Source organism: Procambarus clarkii, chromosome 6 (assembly GCF_040958095.1).
Source record: "Procambarus clarkii isolate CNS0578487 chromosome 6, FALCON_Pclarkii_2.0, whole genome shotgun sequence".
Classification (NCBI taxonomy): domain Eukaryota; kingdom Metazoa; phylum Arthropoda; class Malacostraca; order Decapoda; family Cambaridae; genus Procambarus; species Procambarus clarkii.
In genome coordinates this window covers 23953692-23975758 of record NC_091155.1, presented here as the reverse complement: position 1 = coordinate 23975758, position 22067 = coordinate 23953692, and the positions used below count along the sequence as shown (strand labels likewise).

General features: G+C 45.2%; 1 protein-coding gene across 1 annotated transcript in view; it reads right to left on the bottom strand.

The window, feature by feature from the left end:
- The window catches only part of LOC123753878 (uncharacterized), a 111754-nt gene extending 89969 nt beyond the window's left edge, over positions 1-21785 (bottom strand). Inside the window, exon 1 of the mRNA XM_069306826.1 lies at positions 21531-21785. The gene's annotated coding sequence lies outside the window, so the exon portion shown is untranslated. The remainder of the gene's footprint in view (positions 1-21530) is intronic.
- Between the last annotated feature and the right edge of the window lie 282 nt (positions 21786-22067).

The following is a 22067-nucleotide window of genomic DNA, read 5'->3' as shown; positions in this document are numbered from 1 at the left end:
CAATTCAGGGCCTGAATGTTTTACAGTGAAAGGCAGACAATTCAGGGCCTGAATGTTTTACAGTGAAAGGCAGACAATTCAGGGCCTGAATGTTTTACAGTGAAAGGCAGACAATTCAGGGCCTGAATGTTTTACAGTGAAAGGCAGACAATTCAGGGCCTGAATGTTTTACAGTGAAAGGCAGACAATTCAGGGCCTGAATGTTTTACAGTGAAAGGCAGACAATTCAGGGCCTGAATGTTTTACAGTGAAAGGCAGACAATTCAGGGCCTGAATGTTTTACAGTGAAAGGCAGACAATTCAGGGCCTGAATGTTTTACAGTGAAAGGCAGACAATTCAGGGCCTGAATGTTTTACAGTGAAAGGCAGACAATTCAGGGCCTGAATGTTTTACAGTGAAAGGCAGACAATTCAGGGCCTGAATGTTTTACAGTGAAAGGCAGACAATTCAGGGCCTGAATGTTTTACAGTGAAAGGCAGACAATTCAGGGCCTGAATGTTTTACAGTGAAAGGCAGACAATTCAGGGCCTGAATGTTTTACAGTGAAAGGCAGACAATTCAGGGCCTGAATGTTTTACAGTGAAAGGCAGACTGCTACAAACGAATACGGAAATTATATTTTTGATAAATGACATGTTTTATATGAATGGGGCTTTCTATCTCCCAAATTGGATGGCGTATGTTTGTACATGGATCTATACGTGTGTGTGTGTGTGTGTGTGTGTGTGTGTGTGTGCGTGCGTGTGTGTGTGTTTTTACTATTTGTGCGTGCAAAATCGAGCTATTAGTTGTTAGTTGTTAGTACTCACCTAGTTGTGCTTGCGGGAGTTGAACTATGGCTCTTTGGCCCCGCCATGTAATCCGCACGCGCGCACGCACGCACACACACACACACACACACACACACACACACACACACACACACACACACACACACACACACACACAGCAATCAACCTAAGGCAACTGTTTAACTTTCAAGTACCTATTTACTGGTAGATGAACATAGGCTGTAGATGAAAGAAACTCAGGGGGCCTGTTTGTCTCTCGAACCCGGGTCGCTGGATTTTGAAACGTGGATGCCAGGATACCAACCCTCCTTTCCCCTCGCTCTCCATTCTGCAATTGCAGTGAACCCTTTCTCTCTCTCCCCCCCCCCTCTTACAATAACGACCTTAGGTTGCAGTTTATATGTGGGATGACCTTATCCCAGAGTGAGTGGAGATGTAATTATCTGCCCCTAGTTGGCAACTTTAAGTTCCGCCCTCGTGCTGTTAAGGGCTGCTTCAGGGCCGGTCTTTATGGTAATATTGTCTAGATTTGTCTAGTAATATTGTCTAGATATTTTTTTCTAATGTTACTGTTTCAAGTAAATCTGTTTGCATCGCTCTACTAACCTTCTGTCACCTTCTGTCACTATTATTGAAGTCAACCTGCCTTCTCTGTCTAAACCAGTCGCTCCTGTCACTGCTATTTTCACCCAATATAATTGTCCCTCTACTATTTTTTTTTAACATTAACATCCGTATAATTAGTCCTGAGACTATTGTCACGACCATGATAATAAATTCTTATCTCCATCTTTACAAACACTGATAAGGTCAACCTGGTCCGCCTCCCCACTTTCGTTAGCATCACGGGCTCACCATAGCCCGTGCTACTTGGAACTTTTTGTTCCAGGTTGCGAATCTTTATCAACAACAATTCGTTAGCATAGTGTTGGCTCGATTCCCGGACCACACACCTCGCACTGCCAATAACTTAGGAGAGCAGTAAGAACGAGGACAAGTTTTGGGGAGGAACCTTGGTAGGTCACGGTCCGAGGCCGAGCTATGGTCCTGTTGTAGATTTATGGTCCTGAGGCCGAGCTATGGTTCTGTTGTAGATTTATGGTCCTGAGGCCGAGCTATGGTTCTGTTGTAGATTTATGGTCCTGAGGCCGAGCTATGGTTCTGTTGTAGATTTATGGTCCTGAGGCCGAGCCATATGCAAGGGGAGAGGGAGAGGGGGAGGGAGAGAGAGAGGGAGAGAGAGAGAGAGGGAGAGAGAGAGGGAGAGAGAGGCAGGAGGGGTGTGTGAAAACACTTGCTGAGAGATAGAAGAGTTTAGAGAACATGAAAGAGTCAGTACCATGCTGAGGAAGATGGGCAAGAGAGAGAGGTGTAGATGATACTTATAGTGACTATTTATAGTGACTGTCAATCAAATAGTTGTTATACGTACTACGCACGGTATATTTTAGTATATTATATACTTTCTATACTATATACTTTCTATATTTTAGAAAGATGTGCTGGAATATCGTGACTGTTTCACCAGCCTCTTGAGTCCTACTTTGAGTTATATTTTACACACATTTCATGGATCCTCTCCTGTTTCTATCGTAGTTTTGTACAGTACACCTGAAATAAATTATGTTTATAAGGATACCGTATTAGAATACGGATGTGCCGTAATGCTATACCTCCGCCCTGGGTCCTCTGGGGTTGCGACCCGGGGTGCCGACCTGGGGTGCTGACCTGGGGGTGCCAGCCTGGGGGTGCCAGCCTGGGGGGTGCCGGCCTGGGGCGTGCCAGCCTGGGGGGTGCCGGCCTGGGGCGTGCCAGCCTGGGGGGTGCCGGCCTGGGGCGTGCCAGCCTGGGGGGTGCCGGCCTGGGGCGTGCCAGCCTGGGGGGTGCCGGCCTGGGGGGTGCCGACCTGGGGTGCCGGCCTGGGGGGTGCCAGCCTGGGGGTGCCAGCCTGGGGGGTGCCGGCCTGGGGTGCCGACCCGGGGTGCCGACCTGGGGTGCCGGCCTGGGGTGCCGGCCTGGGGGGAGCCAGCCTGGGGGTGGTGACCTGGGATGCGCTGACCTGGGATGCCTTATGCGTAATGAAGGCGGTAAACATAGTTTCTCAATCTTTCCCCATTAATAACATTTAACAAGACAATCTGCACTATTATTAAAAGTCAATAATTGCTAAGCTTTGAGGACCTGGTGTAATACAGTTGGTGTTAATCACCTACACCACACACAGCTACAGGCCTGCGCCAGAGACAGGCTGAGAGAGAATATAGCGAATTACAGCAAACAGCAAAAGTTAGAGAGAACAAAATCGTTAATTATCAGAAAAGTTAGGTGATTGGTGAGCGGAGTGCCAGATGGCTCTTCAGGGAGGGCCAGAGTGCCTCAGAATATCTCTGATGTACAGTGAAGCCCAAAAGCTTACGTTGAACAAGGGAAGAAAGATGCAAGAACTGGTTGCATGTACTAGTGGGGGGAGGGGGGGGGGAGATGCAAGTACTGTGAAGAAGATGCGGACTAAGACCCAGGTCTGAGTAGTAGAGACTGTGGTCGTACATACGACCCCGACCATCTCCCGGGTCTCAAAGCCTGGCAGAGGAAATGTCTAGAGTCTCACCCACTTCACACGAGTATGTAAACAAGGTTTTTCAAACTTCTGCCATATCTCTTAGAGCGAGGCCAGGTAATGTTTTGAGTAAGAGTGGAGTCAGCAGGTCTGAATATTGCGCCGCTTTGAGGACAGGCACTGAGACTAGCGCTATGGGTTGAACTGTGTTCCCGTGTCCATCTGAGTGATCTGATCTACCTACTTACTGAGTTCTGATTGTTTTTTACGGCAGTCAGGTAAATTATTCGGTTATTATGTACCCTTATTAATCACCTGTATATACCTGGGCCAGCGACCTGGCTATAAGCGTCGGGCAGCGTGTAGTACCGGCGAATAATGTTATTCATTTAAAACTTCATTAATTTGTGTTGAGTCCCGGATGCTGCCTGAATAATTGACGACGTCAGGTGCGGAGCCCGAGTGCCGCCCGTGAAGTAGCTATCTATCTATGTCTATCTATCTATCTATCTATGTCTGTCTATCCCCTCTCCGTGTCTACCACTACTCTCTTGCTCCTCTTTCACACATCTAATAATGACAAATATCCCTCGAGTAATCTTCCTCTCACTCTCCTCGTGACTCCCAACCTTTAATGCTGGCAGTAAGATTCGCAGAATGAAATAGTTATGTGGAGTCTTGGGCGCTCAGTGGCTTCCCAAAGTGACGGAACACTTTAGCTTATACATTTCGGAGAAGACGCTGTCTGAGGTAACATGAAAGTGGGATTTTATACATCACGAGAAACAACTTAAAAAAAAAGTTTCGCTGCGAGTGATGTTGACCCCGAAATCTGAAGGAAAAACGCTGATAAGTCTCTCTCTCTCAGCCTCCAGGGCTTCAAGACTGTTATTCACACGCAGCGGTTAATATACACAATTATTAATTCAATAATTATTATTCAAACGACAAAAATGTCATAAATTATCAAGAATGGGAATATTGCCTCTAATAAACAGGTCTTTGGAGCCTTCCCCGTGCTCCGTGTTGGCGACGGACATGTCACACACATAAATCACAGTAACTTGATATATCAAATGAACAAATCCACAAGGGGCCTTGATGATGGGGTTCGAACCTATGCGCTGGATGTTGACTAGAGCGCATCTGGGAACATCCAGTGCAGAGATTCGAACCCTCATTAAAGCTCCTTGTAGATGTGTTCATACAATGTTACTGTTGGCGGCTGGAGACTCCCGGACCCAGCGGTCACCACAGTCATCACGGGTCATAATATCATAGTTGCTCATGGATGTTTGCAGAGGATTGTCTACGAGTTACATCAACCAGGGCCTCGTAGCCTGGTGGATAGCGCGCAGGACTCGTAATTCTGTGGCGCGGGTTCGATTCCCGCACGAGGCAGAAACAAATGGGCAAAGTTTCTTTCACCCTGAATGCCCCTGTTACCTAGCAGTAAATAGGTACCTGGGAGTTAGTCAGCTGTCACGGGCTGCTTCCTGGGGGTGGAGGCCTGGTCGAGGACCGGGCCGCGGGGACACTAAAAAAGCCCCGAAATCATCTCAAGATAACCTCAAGATAACCAGCAGACGAGGAATACTGAAAGAAGCCATGAAGTAAACAATCCAGATAAGGGGGTCTGTGTAAGCTTCCCAAAGCTTCCCAAAGCTGTGTAAGCTTCACTGTGTAAGCTTCCCAAAGCTTCCCAAAGCTGTGTAAGCTTCACTGTGTAAGCTTCCCAAAGCCTACACTGTGTAAGCTTCCCAAAGCCTACACTGTGTAAGCTTCCCAAAGCCTACACTGTGTAAGCTTCCCAAAGCCTACACTGTGTAAGCTTCCCAAAGCCTACACTGTGTAAGCTTCCCAAAGCCTACACTGTGTAAGCTTCCCAAAGCCTACACTGTGTAAGCTTCAGCCGCCACAATATGCCAGTAATGATGTGATTAATTGCTCATATTACGCACATGTGTGTATATCTCTGCTTCTCGAGGGTCGCTATCATTTATATATCACTTTTCTAAGTGCAACCAAATAGCAGTGTGATTAATCTCAGGTTTATACTTGTGTGATTACCTAATACTGTTGCTGCTGCATGAGCTTTGATCCAGATTTGCCGTTGTCGTGGTAGTTTTTATATAAAATATTTAGATTTAAACTCGGTTTTATGATGTAAACACACCACTCCATCTGTTGTGTGTGTGTGTGTGTGTGTGTGTGTGTGTGTGTGTGTGTGTGTGTGTGTGTGTGTGTGTGTGTGTGTATATGTGTGTGTGTGTGTGTGTGTGTGTGTGTGTGTGTGTGTGTGTGTGTGTGTGTGTGTGTGTGTGTGTGTGCGCGCGTGTGTGCACGTGAGCGCTTATCATTTTACATGTTCTGAATGTTTGCATTGCTCGAGCCTACCTATATGAACTCACCTATGTATGCTTATCGGGTGAACATCAGCTCTTGGGGGCCCCCAGTCGTTTACCTGTCAGTAACGAAATGGAAATAAGTTGTTGACCAGACCACACACTAGAAATTGAAGGGACGACGACGTTTCGGTCCGTCCTGGACCATTCTCAAGTCTGGTCAACATACTTCAGCCACGTTATTGTGACTCGTCGCCTGCATATGGAAATAAGTTGTTGTGCCTTGTAAAGGCGTTGTGAAAGTTGTCTGCCTCTTGGATGACGCGATCAAATCAGCCGTGTCCTTTCTTCTATCATACTAAGATCTGCGTGCTTCAGCCTTTCCTTTGTAGCTCAGTACTCGTGAGCTCTGCGACCAGGCCTTTAGCAGCGAGTCTCTGAGCATGTGTCGGGCGGGAGGAGGTCGGTTGGATGAAAGAAAACGAGAAGGGTTATTAGTGAGGGAGACTGTAGCAGATATCAGTAAACATCTGCTGGTGAGAAGATCGAAAAAAGATGTTCGTAAAGAGGAACATCAGAGAACGTTAACGAGAGGGGAAACAGCAGGCACTTCTGAAGTTTGGAGAACGGCAGAGGACTAAGTGAGGGGGAACGCAGGTGGTGTGAATGAGGGGAAACGGTAGAGGCTTAAGCTAGAGAAAAGACTATAATGAGAGTGATACAGTTTTTTGGAGTGAAAACAAATACAAACGTGAAAGGAATGGTAAAGTACTGACTTGATTTTACCTCCTGTTGTTGTTTCAGATTTAGCTACTCGGGACGAAGTGTCCATGTAGCACGGGCTATGGTGAGCCCGTAAAGAGGGCTCACCTTAGCCCTCTTTATGAGCTTTATGGGCAAAATCAGCCCTCAGAGGGCTGATTGTACCTATCGTTCAACACCTTTATGCCCCTGCCGTTCCCCCTCACTTAATAGCCGTGTCGGGGATTGGAAGCTCCTGACTTCTGCAGGCTTCCCCAATTTTATGTGGCGAGTTTTAATATGTATTTAATATCTGAGCAATATTCTTGCATAAGCGGCTTCAGTGAACAGGGCCCCGACGGAAGTTTAATTCTCTTGAGGACAAGAGTTTCCTGCTGTCAGTTCTGCACCGTAGCTTGATGAGCCTTAGGAACCATGGCTAACGCAGCCCTCAGTCGACACTGGTACTCGGAGGGACACTGTTTTCATACTGTCTCCTCTGATACCCGACCTTAAACTTCTTCCAGAGATGTTCTAAATGCTTGACTTCAGTAGTCAAGGCAGAACACTGGTTTTGTCCTCGCTGGTCATCATGCAAGCTCAAATAATATGTCTATCATGTTACCTGTTGTGGTTCAGTTAGCTTCTATTAATACATCCAGGCGTTGAATCCCCGACCGTCCAAGTGGTTGGGCACCATTCTTTCCCGCCGTCCCATCCCAAATTCCTTATCCTGACCCCTTCCCAGTGGTATATAGTCGTAATGGCTTGGCGCTTTCCCTTGATAATTCCCTTCCCTTTATTAAAGCATTCAAATATATATATTATTCAGCTTTGTAAACCCCCCCCCTTGTCTACCCTTGTGAAAGGTCCCCTCAATACCTCCCCGTCGACAAATATGCTCCCAGGGGTCAATAGGACTTAGCAAATATCTTCATTCGCATATTCCTGGAAAGGTTGCCCGGGTGTACTATCGTCGGTACACTCGGGGAACCTTTCATACTCTTATGTTGTTTAATATCTTTGAGAGAACAAATACATAGCTCGGGTGCTGGGGGGAGTTGTGTAAAATCCTGGTCTGTGCCTCGGAGAGGCTACGGGATCCAGTAAGTTAAGTAGAACTTCGGTTTCAACTCGTTTACCCTGTCGTAGCTCAGTCGATTAAGGCATTGTCTGGGATGCTCCCGGACGCAGGTTCGAATCCTCGTCACGGCCCTTGTGGATTTGTTCAACAAATATATGATGTTGCCTCTTGCATTGCTACAGAAAGCTTGAGTATTGCTGATTATGGCGTGTAGGTGGCGCTTGAACTGAACAGGTTTTCTGGATTTTCGTTGTTCAGTCTGTAATTTTTTGTCAGTGAACTCCACTCAGTTATGTCTTAATTGAAGGATCGTCACTGTTGTAGTCGTGTGATAACCATGGAAGTGGGAGCTTCCTTCGGGGATGACAGCCCTCACTTGCGGTTACCAATACTGACGTAGCGGGGCTATCAATATTGACGTAACAGGGGTTATCAATATTGACGTAGCGAGTGTTACTAATACTGACGTTGCGGAGGTTATCAATACTGACGTAGCGAGTGTTACTAATACTGACGTTGCGGAGGTTATCAATGCTGACGTAGAGGGGGTTATCAATACTGACGTAGAGGGGGTTACTAATACTGACGTTGCGAGGGTTACCAATACTGACGTAAGGAATTAATTAAGATGAACTTGCTTGTCAATTGAAGATAAAGACCCCTATTTGGAATGGAGCAGAGTTCGCAAGCAGATATCATTTAATTTAAGCTAATCGGATATTACTGTCAGTAAATAGTCGCGTTCCTTTATTACAAAATGTCTGTCACATCCATGACCCTCTGCTTCCCCTCTGCCTATCTCTCTTAATCATCTCCTCTTTGTCTGCTCCCTGCTCTTCTCGCCCTTCACTTAGTTTTTTCTATATCTTCCTCCCTTCGTACCTCCTTTATTCTTCGTCCTAAGTGCCAGTGATGATTTATGTGTGTGGTGGGTAAGCTGGCGCCCCACTCTCTCCTTGCTCAGAAATCTACTTTCATAATAAACTTTACATTTTCTAAATTATTGAAAATACCAGCTAATGTTCATGTGATATGTTGTGTGGTGATAGATGGCTTTATTCTCTTATAAGCCGGCATATACATTCAGGCAGAGCAGCTATACACAACGGAATGACCTTCACACAGTTGGTGGTGAGGAGGAGGATAGTCTAGCCAGGGTCGTCTCACAGGACGACCTCTCTGGTAAGCCAGAGTCGTCTCAAAGGACTACTGCCTCTCCAGTAAGCCAGGGGTGCAGGGCGGGAGCTTCGGGCTGTCTCGCCCCGCTCCCACTAGATAAATGATTCACGTCCAAGTCTTTGATATTCATCTCCTTACCGGGAAATGGGACAATTGAGCGAGAGGTTATATTTTCCACTGAAACCAGGCAATCCTTCACGTGGAGTTTCCCATTACTGTGGAAATAATTTTAGTGTTTGCATTCACCTGGACCCTCGCATAAAGCTGCAGCACGTTGTGTTCAACCATTAAATACATTATGTATGTGCATGTGCAAACTAATAGTGCAAAAATGCTGTCCTGCTTGCAATACGCGTCGCTATCAGTTTCTCAAATGAATAATGATAATTGGTCAATTTGCGCCCATTGTCTGGTGTACTGGCTCTATCAGACACACCTGGTGTGCTGGCTCTATTAGACTTGCCTGGTGTGCTGGCTCTATCAGACACACCTGGTGTGCTGGCTCTATCAGACTCACCTAGTGTGCTGGCTCTATCACACACACCTGCCAGGATGGTAATACATGTGTAGAGCCTCCACTGACACACCTGTCTCTCTCCATAAAAACTCCAGACAAGCTTTGTCTTTTATTTATTGATATCAATATTAAATATTTTTAATATGCATCATTCTAAATATAGAAAACGTGCACCGGTTTGAGCACAACTCAATATTTTATGTAATTTAAAACTTAAGCTTCCCAAATCTCAGCTCTTGTGGCATTCAAGAGATCCAAGGCAAAAATGTCATAAAATTTATTTAGAAAAAAGTTAATAGAGGAAAATCTACGCCTTTTAGGACATGTGTATCACATGATCGATCGGCCAGACAGCGTACGAATCTGCACCGTTATGAGTCCGATAAAATCGAACAAATTGGGCGCCTCTTACGTCACGACATGTATCACCTGGTTATTAAGACCTATAAACATAAAAAAATACATAGTACAATTCCACAAGGGCCGTGATGAGGGTTCGAACCTACATCCGGGATGATCCCAAACGCGCCTTAGTCGATTGCGTCACATGGTCAAAAAGAATTGCAACAGGGAGTGCTACTGCCCTCACAAGGATCCTGCAGCCTCTCCGAGACACAAACCAGGGTTTTACACAATTCCCCCCCATGCACCCGGGCTCTGCCAACAAGCTGTTCTACCTTTGTTCAGTTGATGTATCACGCTTTTGTGATTTCTGTGTGTATTACATTGCACACCTACACTGCCTCGTGAAGCCTAGATTCATACACGCTAAATAATTAGGCTAAATAATTTATAATCTAACCAGAATCGAGAGAATAAAACTTGTTTCGTTGGTAACCGTACAACCCGTTTTCTCAACTCACGTTTGAGTTATCGCAACCAACGTTAGAAATGCATTAATTAACGACTCATAAATATATATTTTTCTATGCATCGGAATCTGATGGTTAGGGAGGGGGGGTCGCACCTTTCTGGCGAGGCTAAGAGATTTTTTTTTACCAAGCGGCCAATCAGGAGAGCGGATGGCCTGGGCAGCGACCAGCGAGTTCACATTTGTGGTTATGACGCGTTTTGTACACACTAGCTTCACTGTGTCAACACGTCCTGGTGCCTCGCTGTGTCAACACGTCCTTAGTGCCTCGCTGTGTCAACACGTCCCACTTGGGATGGTAGTTCCCTACCTTCCACTCACTGATGAAGTAGCAGCTGTCTCTTAAGATTTCTGTATCGTTTATATTTATCTTTTCTCTAAATATCGGCATTGAATAGAAGACCCTTAGTAATAGACCCCTGGTAATAGACCCCCCTGGTAATAGACCCCCCTGGTAATAGACCCCCCTGGTAATAGACCCCCCTGGTAATAGACCCCCCTGGTAATAGACCCCACTGGTAATAGATCTCTCGGCAACACTAGCCAACTGCAGATTTGCATCTCTTCATCACCATTGAGGCTCCTGCAACTCAATTTGCAACATTGAAGCGATTTGCATTTCCCTTGCAACACCCCCTTCCCCTGCCTGGCGGGTGTTGCGTCCAGCTGGTGGATCATGCAGATCCGCTCAACTGCTTTTTCTACCCTCGGAACTGCTGATGGAATCGGAATATTTTTTCCCGTCTTTGGGGAAATAGGACAAAATCCAGGTGCTGGTTATTTCCCCGCTGCCTATCACTCTGCTCTCTGTGTTGCTTCTAATATAACCCATTTCTAGTCGCCGATCTTGGTTATATGGCTTTCCAAACCGGGAAAAAAAGTTTCTTTTTCTGAATTGTACATATTGTTATTTTAGTATTTCTTTAACTTGCTCCGGTCTTATATTTGCACCAACTCAGGTTATATCTCTCCGTCCCTCACTCTCTCTATCCCTCATTCTCTTTATCCCTCATTCTCTTTATCCCTCATTCTCTTTATCCCTCATTCTCTTTATCCCTCATTCTCTTTATCCCTCATTCTCTTTATCCCTCATTCTCTTAATCCCTCATTCTCTTTATCCATCATTCTCTTTATCCCTCATTCTCTTTATCCCTCACTCTCTCCATTCCTCACTCTCTCCACCCCCTCACCCGCGCCCTTACACAGCGTCCATCGGCCCTCACCTTCCTCACCTGAGATAAAGGTACTTTGCCTCAGATTGTTTATGCATAAGCAGGAATTTCGGTTGGGTGTCGTGGCCAGGAGTTGTAAAAATGATCGGTGCTCCGTATATCGGGCCACGAGCGCAGGTGGGTGTGCTTCCTACTGAAATTAGGATGAAAATAATATTGCCATAAAATTCCGTTTCCAGGGAAAATGTCTGGGTAGTTCAGCGATATCTTTCTGTGTACTCGTCTAGTTGTATTCACCTTGTTGTGCTTGTGGGGGTTGAGCTCTGGTTGTGTACTCACCTAATTGTACTCACCTAATTGTGCTTGCGGGGGTTGAGCTCTGGCTCTTTGGTCCCGCCTCTCAACCGTCAATCAACTGGTGTACAGATTCCTGAGCCTATTGGGCTCTATCATATCTACATTTGAAACTGTGTATGGAGTCAGCCTCCACCACATCACTTCCTAATGCATTCCATTTACTAACTACTCTGACACTGAAAAAGTTCTTTCTAACGTCTCTGTGGCTCATTTGGGTACTCAGCTTCCACCTGTGTCCCCTTGTTCGCGTCCCACCAGTGTTGAATAGTTCATCCTTGTTTACCCGGTCGATTCCCCTGAGGATTTTGTAGGTTGTGATCATGTCCCCCCTTACTCTTCTGTCTTCCAGTGTCGTAAGGTGCATTTCCCGCAGCCTTTCCTCATAACTCATGCCTCTTAGTTCTGGGACTAGTCTAGTAGCATACCTTTGGACTTTTTCCAGCTTCGTCTTGTGCTTGACAAGGTACGGGCTCCATGCTGGGGCCGCATACTCCAGGATTGGTCTTACATATGTGGTGTACAAGATTCTGAATGATTCCTTACACAGGTTCCTGAACGCCGTTCTGATGTTAGCCAGCCTCGCATATGCCGCAGACGTTATTCTCTTTATGTGGGCTTCAGGAGACAGGTTTGGTGTGATATCAACTCCTAGATCTTTCTCTCTGTCGGTTTCATTAAGTACTTCATCTCCTATTCTGTATCCTGTGCCTGGCCTCCTGTTTCCACTGCCTAGTTTCATTACTTTGCATTTACTCGGGTTGAACTTCAACAGCCATTTGTTGGACCATTCACTCAGTCTATCCAGGTCATCTTATAGCCTCCTACTATCATCCTCTGTTTCAATCCTCCTCATAATTTTTGCATCGTCGGCAAACATTGAGAGGAACGAATCTATACCCTCTGGGAGATCATTTACATATACCAGAAACAGTATAGGTCCAAGGACTGACCCCTGCGGGACTCCACTTGTGACGTCTCGTCAATCTGAGACCTCACCCCTCACACAGACTCGTTGTCTCCTGTTGCTTAGGTACTCCTCTATCCACCGGAGTACCTTCCCTCTCACTCCAGCCTGCATCTCCAACTTTCGCACTAGCCTCTTGTGTGGCACTGTATCAAAGGCTTTCTGACAATCCAAAAATATGCAGTCTGCCCACCCTTCTCTTTCTTGCCTTATTTTTGTTGCCTGGTCGTAGAATTCAAGTAACCCTGTGAGGCAGGACCTGCCATCCCTGAACCCATGTTGATGCTGTGTTACAAAGTTCCTTCGCTCCAGATGCTCCACTAGTTTTTTTCGCACAATCTTCTCCATCAGCTTGCATGGTATGCAGGTTAGGGACACTGGCCTGTAGTTCAGTGCCTCCTGTCTATCCCCTTTCTTGTATATCCCCTTTCTTGTATATCTATATATCGTATATCACACACACACATCCTGTGTGTGTGTGTGTGGGTGTGTGTGTGTGTGGGTGTGTGTGTGTGTGTGGGTGTTGTGTTTGTATTTGTGTACTTGCCTAACTGCTGGCGTGGGGTTAAGTTTCTGTTCTATGGTTCAGTCACTCAATGCTCAGCCATCTGGTTCACGCCTTCATATCTTTATTTCAAACTGAGAGTGGAGTCTGCCACCTGACTCTTTATGGCGTTTATTCGTTCACAACCCTGTCACTAGACAACGTTTCTCGTGTCTGTGGTTCATCTGGGTACTTAACTTCCACGAACTTTTCCATCAACTTTTGTATCCTACCTTGTATGTATGTACCTTACCAGAATAAAAATTTATTATTATTATTATTATTATTATCTCCTCCTTTTCGTTCGCGCACCACCCATTCCTAACAATATACTTGTCTGCCCTATCAATTACTCAGAGAATATTTTCAGGAGGTCATCGTGTGTCCCTGAATTGTCTCTCTTTAGTAACGTGAGGTTGAATTGCAGGCGAAGAGTCACAATAACGTGGCTGAAGATATAATGAACAAACTACACATCAGAAGATGAAGAAACGACGACGTTTCGGTCCGTCCTGGACCACGGACCGACTTGATACGGACAAACTTTACACGATTTTATAATGGTACAGGACGGACCGAAACGTCGTCGTCTCTTCATATTCTGACGTGGGGTTTGGTCATCATATGTTGAGGTTGAACTCATTTAGTCTTTTCTCATATCTCATAAACTCTGGCGTTAAAGCCCTAGAGTGTTTAGTTCACTGCTTAGCATCCAAGTTAACTCGTCTTTTACGTAATTGTTTTTCCAATAATTTTAATTTTAAAATGTTCAACTCCCTCAATCTCCTCTTACCAGATAGATCGGTGCCTCGCCTCAGTCCTTCTCTACAAGCAGTTCTATTAATAATTTACTGAGATAATAATAATAATAATAACGATGAATAATATTCATGCAGTGTGCATGTTTTTGTTAAGTTCTTTCCATACGTTAATGATATTGAGACAAAGCGTTTACCTTACCAACGGTATATATAACTAGCAGATTATAACATTTTCTGGGATAAACATGATTTTTACTCTACCAAGACTGCTTCATTGTTGTGCTTTACTCTCCACGTCTTGTGGGAGTTGGGACGTGGTGACGTGTAAAGATCACACCCCAACACGTCAGGAAGCTCGTCACGACTAAGCTTTTCAATGTATGCTTAGTCCTGTGTAATTTCATACGATTTCTCATTATGTACATATTGTAACACTTTTATATTCCCAGTAACATATGTTTTTTTTCCTTAAGCGTACACACACACACACACACACACACACACACACACACACACACACACACACACACACACACACACACACACACACACCACACACACACACACAAAACACATGCGCACTCAGGAAATGAACTGTATGAACAGAATCGAGTTCCATTTTTGGCCTATAGGCAGGATTAAGTAGCAACTTTTGACTGCTTAGCGTGATGGAGGCAGGGAGAAGGTATTGGTTAGCGTGAGTAGAGGGAGGGGGCGCTGGATAGTACGAGAGAGAGAGAGAGAGAGAGAGAGAGAGAGAGAGAGAGAGAGAGAGTGAGAGAGAGAGAGAGTGAGAGAGTGAGAGAGAGTCAATATTGGTGTCCGAGGTCTGGAAGGGGAGAGCCGGCTCCAGTTACTAATGCCTGGGTCTGGCCCGGCCTCCTGGAGGAAACATTTGCTAACATTACCTAGCGGTCATTAGTGGATCGTTACTGCAAATCTGATCCGGCCACGGTGGGCCGGGAGAGATGTGTCCTGCTGGTCGCCTCGACCCCCACCCCAACTTTGATCCTCTCCAGGCAGTAATTTGTAATGAAACTCAGCACACCAGCCACGGAACATCAGCTTTGATCTTGAACGTTGAGTGTGGACGGTGCTAGTGACAAGTTTGTACTGCAGACAAGCGGCGTCAGCTTGTCGGTTAGTTGCCATCTGTCAAGTGGTCCGCCTGCCTCTTGCCAACATTCATCATTCACAGCTTTACGCCACCGTATCTACTCATGTGGGTAGTACGTATCGTTCCATCAGCTTCATGTCTATAGGTCTACCTATCCGTGAGTTTAGTTCATTTATTATGCACCCCATACCCATCTTGTGGGCGGTAGTGATAGGGTTACAGAGGCACATAATGGGCTCGGGGACTGAACCCCACAATTCATTTAGCTAAGCAAGTTACAATCTTGATGAGCTAGTTACAAAATTCAGTACAAGTCGTCACATCAACAATGGGTTCGAGATCGACCACAAGTACAGTTTCTAAATTAAGCAACTGACATATGTGGAGAGCTAGTGTCACAATTGATATGTTTGTCCTGCACACCGCCCCCCATCCAGTGGGCGCTATCCGTGAGTACATTTGTATGTACTCACGCTGAAGTACTCACTAGTACTAACGTACTCACGGATCACGTTGTAGCCGAGGTGTGGCTGCATCTTGCGTGTGAGAAAGATGCGACAAGATCTGTTGTTGCATTGTGTTTCAACAACACAATTTTGCAACCATTGTGGTACTGTGCTACAAGTAATCAGGATTTCAAGACAAAGATTTTTTTTGCATTGTGTAATCGACGATGGTAAACTTTATAGGTACACTAAGTCAAAGGGGCTACTGGTGCAAGTTGACTAGTCACACATTGTCACCTTTCGGCTACAGGTATGCTACATATGTGTATGCTACATATGTCTTGTATGTTTGCAGAGACGCAGGCAACCATTTTATTGTGCCTGCGTGCCTTACAGCTCAGTCAAGGGGCCTGAGAGCTGAGTGAATAGCGCCTCGGATTTGTAGTCCTGAGGTTCCGAGTTCGATTCCCGGTGGAGGCAGAAATAAATGGGCAGAGTTTTGAAATAGGTACCTGAGAGTTAGACAGTTGTTACGGGCTACTTTCTGGGTGTGTGTGTGTAACAAAAAGGAGGCCTGGTCGACGACCGGGCCGCGGGGATGCTAAGCCCCGAAATCATCTCAAGATAACCTCAAGATACTCGTCAATTTATCGCAAACTTTCTTCAAATCTCAGTCTCCTTAGCTCTGGAACAGGCCTTGTAGCATTTTGGGCATTTTAACTTCTACTTTTCTTTAGACAGTGGTCACATGCCAGGGCTGCATACTCGAGAATGGGTCTCACGTAGGCTGTATATAGCGCTGAGAATGGCTCATTGTCCAAGTTCCTGAAAGTTATCAGGAAGTTTGCCAGTGTGATGTATCCTGTCGTCGTTATACTGATGCTTGTGTCTGGTCTTTGATCTGAGTTACGTCTGCTCGCAATTCTTTCTTTTCTTATAGAAGAGGGAAGTTTTCCTTTCATATACTGCACTGTACTTGAGGCCTTCTCCCTCCTATTTCAACCCTCATAACTTTGTATTTGCCTGGGTTTAAGGTCAGTTTTGATGCCTCTCATTAGTACAGCATCGTCATTAAACGCTGATACGAAGGAGCTTTTTTCCACTGTTTACGTATATCAAGACCAGGAAGAGCCCTCGTGCCAGTCCTGAACCTGCGAGTGAGAACTGTCTTGTGGTACCACACACGTCTTTTAAACCCTTAAATAAGTTCAGTAGAATTTCTTGTAATACATTAAGGCCGTCTTGGTCAAGTGGTTGGTGTATGACTCCGGAGTGCACAGATCTGCAGGTAGGTGTGTGTGTGTGTAAAATATATATATATATATATATATATATATATATATATATATATATATATATATATATATATATATATATATATGACAATGTCAGACCACGAAGGAAAAATGAAACAGGAAATTTCCTTAAGTACTTTCGTATATTAAATACATCTTCAGAAGGTCCTTCTGAAGATGTATTTAATATACGAAAGTACTTAAGGAAATTTCCTGTTTCATTTTTCCTTCGTGGTCTGACATTGTCACATTCTTAATCACGTGTTTATTTTCGTGATATACACACATATATATATATATATATATATATATATATATATATATATATATATATATATATATATATATTATAATATAATATAAAAAGTACCTCTTCGGAGAGGTGAGTGGGCTGGGGATAGGGGTAGTGAACTGGGGAGGGGAGGGGAAAGAAGGAAACTATGAGGAGAAAACGCCAAGCCATTAAAAACTATAGCACTTGGAAAGGATCAGGATAATTACGGGCTCACCATAGCCCATGCTACTTGGAACTTTTTGTTCCAAGTAAACTTTTTGTTCCAAGTAGCGAATCTTAAACAACAACAACAATGACAGATTCATAACCAAGTAAAACACTACTTCATCCTTACCTATAAAGAACGCATATACTTTTTTGGCGAAATTTTGTTGATTCCACTGAGTGGGTAAAGAAGGGTCAGCTTAGGTCACAGGCAGGTGTGGAGTCATGAGGAAGGTCACAGGCAGGTGTGGAGTCATGAGGAAGGTCACAGGCAGGTGTGGAGTCATGAGGAAGGTCACAGGCAGGTGTGGAGTCATGAGGAAGGTCACAGGCAGGTGTGGAGTCATGAGGAAGGTCACAGGCAGGTGTGGAGTACTGTTGGTCATGAGCAAGGTCACAGGCAGGTGTGGAGTACTGTTGGTCATGAGCAAGGTCACGGTGACTTGGGTTTGTCTTGTGGTCACTGGCGGTACGTATTTAATTAAGGCTATGTGCTGTCAGTCGAGTTAATTGACTGGATAGGATTGGTTGGGGTCGCTGGTAACATGCTGTTAATTGAGCTTACCGACAGGATGGAGTTAGGTGAGGTTACTGGTAGGGATTAGTCGTCTGAAGCCACAAGTTATATGTGGTTAGCTTGGGTCGTTGACAGAGCAACGACCCAATTGATATATATCGAAATCTGACATTGAGGCTTAACTTCATTAACTAAAGCTCACCCGCCTCCCTCACGGCCTTATACCGATTTTGGTAGCCAGAAGTGAGGCCTTATGTTGTCTTATAATCGATAGAACAGAACTCGAGACGTGGGTGGGTAAAACTTGCTAGACGAAGCTGGTAGCAAAGCTGTAGCGAGGCTGGTGAAGCTGTAGCGAGGCTGGTGAAGCTGTAGCGAGGCTGGTGAAGCTGTAGCGAGGCTGGTGAAGCTGTGGCGAGGCTGGTGAAGCTGTAGCGAGGCTGTAGCGAGGCTGGTGAAGCTGTAGCGAAGCTGGTAGCGAGACGAGCCTCACCTCACACCAGACAGCCCGTGAAATTCTACCCCGGAAATAAGACGGTCATGAAATCTCATGAGAAATGGCCATATTCCACTGCGGCTCCAGATGGCGGCGCTCTGAACCCTAACAAATGGCAGCTATTTATTTGTCATGTTTTATGTAAGCGTCTGTGGGTCATTGTATTGCCTCCTGTGGCTCATTGTATCGCCTCCTGTGGGTCATTGTATCGCCTCCTGTGGCTCATTGTATCGCCTCCTGTGGGTCATTGTATCGCCTCCTGTGGCTCATTGTATTGCCTCCTGTGGGTCATTGTATCGCCTCCTGTGGCTCATAAATATAACAATTCTCATTTAAATTTGAAAATGTATATTTTTTACATCCTTCCAGTGTTGCATAACTCCTTCATACATACGTACACATATACATACGTACATTCATGCATAGTCATACTATATCATACTTCTCCAAGGCGGGGGAATGGAGATGTATTACATGAAATGAATTAAAATAATTATGCGTTTATAATCAGAACTTCTTAGTGAAGGCCATACTCGGAGATTTCATGTGTAGGCTTCTGCATAATGTTTACATGAATGTTTATGTACTTGTCAGGTACTTGTGTTTACTAGACAAACCCTGCAATGTTGACAGTGTTAATGTTTGGTAGGTGACCCCGTGAGTCCTTCAAGTATGTTTATTAAGACAAGAATATAGATACATCTCAAAGGGATAGAGTAGCTTAGGCTATTTCTACCAACCCGAAGGTCCTTCCTAATGTTTATAGCGAGTTGAGGTACATTGTAAAATTATTCATACTCAAGTATTTTCAATTCCTGCCTCGCGTGTAGTGGGTGTAAACATCTTGGACAAACATGTAAACACCGCAGGACAACACCCCGCTGACCGCCGCCGTGACATAAATATTTGAAAATATCTCAAAATGCTTTACACATTTTGTTATCAAAAATAGCACACAAAGAATCAACGTATCTGGGTAGCAGCTTTTCCACGCAGTATAAACATTATGAAAAGTATATACAGATCCTATAGCCTACAATCCCGTCCATCCTACTCAGATAATATAGCCTACAGTCGCGGCCGTTCTTCTAAGATGCTGCATCCTACACATGCAACGTAAATAAACATCTACGCTTCGATGCATTTATAAACACAATGAACTCCAACGCCAAGGTTCCTCCAACAATATAAACATTGGTGATGAGACGCGAGACGGGGACGTGAAGAACACTTCTCCCAGGACACACGAACAAAGGTAATGAGAACTAATTGTGTGTGACAGTGAAGGAGCGGTTCCTTCCTTTACTCTGACTGGAGAAGGAGCGGTTCCTTCCTTTACTCTGACTGGAGAAGGAGCGGTTCCTTCCTTTACTCTGGCTGGAGAAGGAGCGGTTCCTTCCTTTACTCTGACTGGAGAAGGAGCGGTTCCTTCCTTTACTCTGGAGAAGGAGCGGTTCCTTCCTTTACTCTGACTGGAGAAGGAGCGGTTCCTTCCTTTACTCTGACTGGAGAAGGAGCGGTTCCTTCCTTTACTCTGACTGGAGAAGGAGCGGTTCCTTCCTTTACTCTGACTGGAGAAGGAGCGGTTCCTTCCTTTACTCTGGCTGGAGAAGGAGCGGTTCCTTCCTTTACTCTGACTGGAGAAGGAGCGGTTCCTTCCTTTACTCTGGAGAAGGAGCGGTTCCTTCCTTTACTCTGACTGGAGAAGGAGTGGTTCCTTCCTTCACTCTGGCTGGAGAAGGAGCGGTTCCTTCCTTTACTCTGGCTGGAGAAGGAGCGGTTCCTTCCTTTACTCTGGCTGGAGAAGGAGCGGTTCCTTCCTTCACTCTGACTGGAGAAGGAGCGGTTCCTTCCTTCACTCTGGCTGGAGAAGGAGCAGTTCCTTCCTTCACTCTGGCTGGAGAAGGAGCGGTTCCTTCCTTCACTTTGGTGAAGGAGCTAGACGACATATTGAATAATACCAAATGAAAGAAAGACTTCCCTTTGGAACAGCACTAGAGTGGTCTCTGGGAGGCTAACTTAACCCCCCACTTACCACCGGAGAGCCACTTACCACCGGAGAAACACTTGAATAAAATAATAACTATGCTAAACTAGCGAAGAGGAATATAATTTAGGAAAGGGGGGGGAAAAAATGGTGCCCAACCAACTTGGACGGTCGAGGATTGAACCTCGGCCTGCATGAAGCGAGACCGCCGCTGTAGATGAAACTAAACTTTAGTGAGTAACAGAATTCGAAAATCGACACTTGGTAAAGTGACGTTTACATATTTAGGGCCGGACGTGTCGGAGAGTAGACACACGCACACACACCTTACTCCCAACCCAGTAGACAGCCAGTAAGAATAAGTCTTTAGGATCAGTAGAAATCCCAAGCCATCATACAAACCGGTAGATGTGCACATGAAGTGTGATGAGTTAATGGTGAGTATAGTGGTGGTGGTGATTGTGGCGATAGTGGTGGTGATTGTGGCGATAGTGGTGGTGATTGTGGCGACAGTGGTGGTGATTGTGGCGACAGTGGTGGTGATTGTGGCGACAGTGGTGGTGATTGTGGCGATAGCGGTGTTGATTGTGGCGATAGTGGTGCTGATTGTGACGATAGTGGTGCTGATTGTGGCGGTGGTGATTGTGGCGATAGTGGTGGTGATTGTGGTGATGACAGTCACAGTGCACGCTGGGTAACAGATGGAACGTATTTCAGTGTTGTCAACACAGGTATAGCGACAACAGAAAACTGGACATCAGCGAGGCACTCCACATAAAAAAGTCAAAGCCAGCAATCAACAACCAGTTAACACAATTATATTCTACCCACTCTACCAGAACCAATGCAGAGACAGGATCCGAAAGAACATAAGCTGATTATGTTGATGCATGTTATGGCTTATTAATATCCTTTATGTTATGCCATTTGTTCACTTGTTCACCTCACTCACGTTCTGTACCACCTCACCCCAAAGAGCATATAAGCCTTTGCAAAAACATGGTAAATTTGTCTTTGAGAATGTAAGGAGTGACCTTGCAAAACGCATCCCTAGGCGTCAGACGAAAATGTAAAAGTGTGAAAATGAACTTTGAAGAGTTAATTTTTCAACTTTCCTCGACAGTGAAGAAAAACATAAGAAATATTGAGAAGATTTGTGTTAAAATCATTAATGTTACCCTTTCGATCATATTCAACAACATTTATATATATATATATATATATATATATATATATATATATATATATATATATATATATATATATATATAATGACACGTCATGCTCACCTGGTGATGGGAGAATACAGTCAGTAGCAGCGCCGGAACACTGGACCCCACTGCCTTCAGTCTCAAATATTCGTTAGTTTCTTAATTCATTCATAATTGGCAATTGCTCACACAGTTACGCATTAGACACGAGCGGGACACCGTAGCGGGTCATGGCACTGGGGTTGCACTTGGCATGAGAGAGGAGGATGCGTGGAGGCGGACGTGTTTGGACACGAGGGAGAGGCGGCAGGCGGAGCAGCGTGGAGACCCCGGCGACGTCCCCAGCATCACTGAGCCACGCCGCCTCCCACACTCGGGTACTACTCTGCCGCCCACCACCACCACCCAGCCGCCCCTGCCACCCACCCACTCACTCACTACTGACCTTTACCTTGCAGCCTGGGGCAGTGGATGGCATGCGTGTGTTCATTATTGCAGGTGTTGACATACGCTACGTCCATGTAAACTGCTACTTTCTAGCGTTTACTCGAAATTGTTTGGAAAATTATCCCAAGTAAATATTGGCATACATATAAACACACACTTACGCTCTTT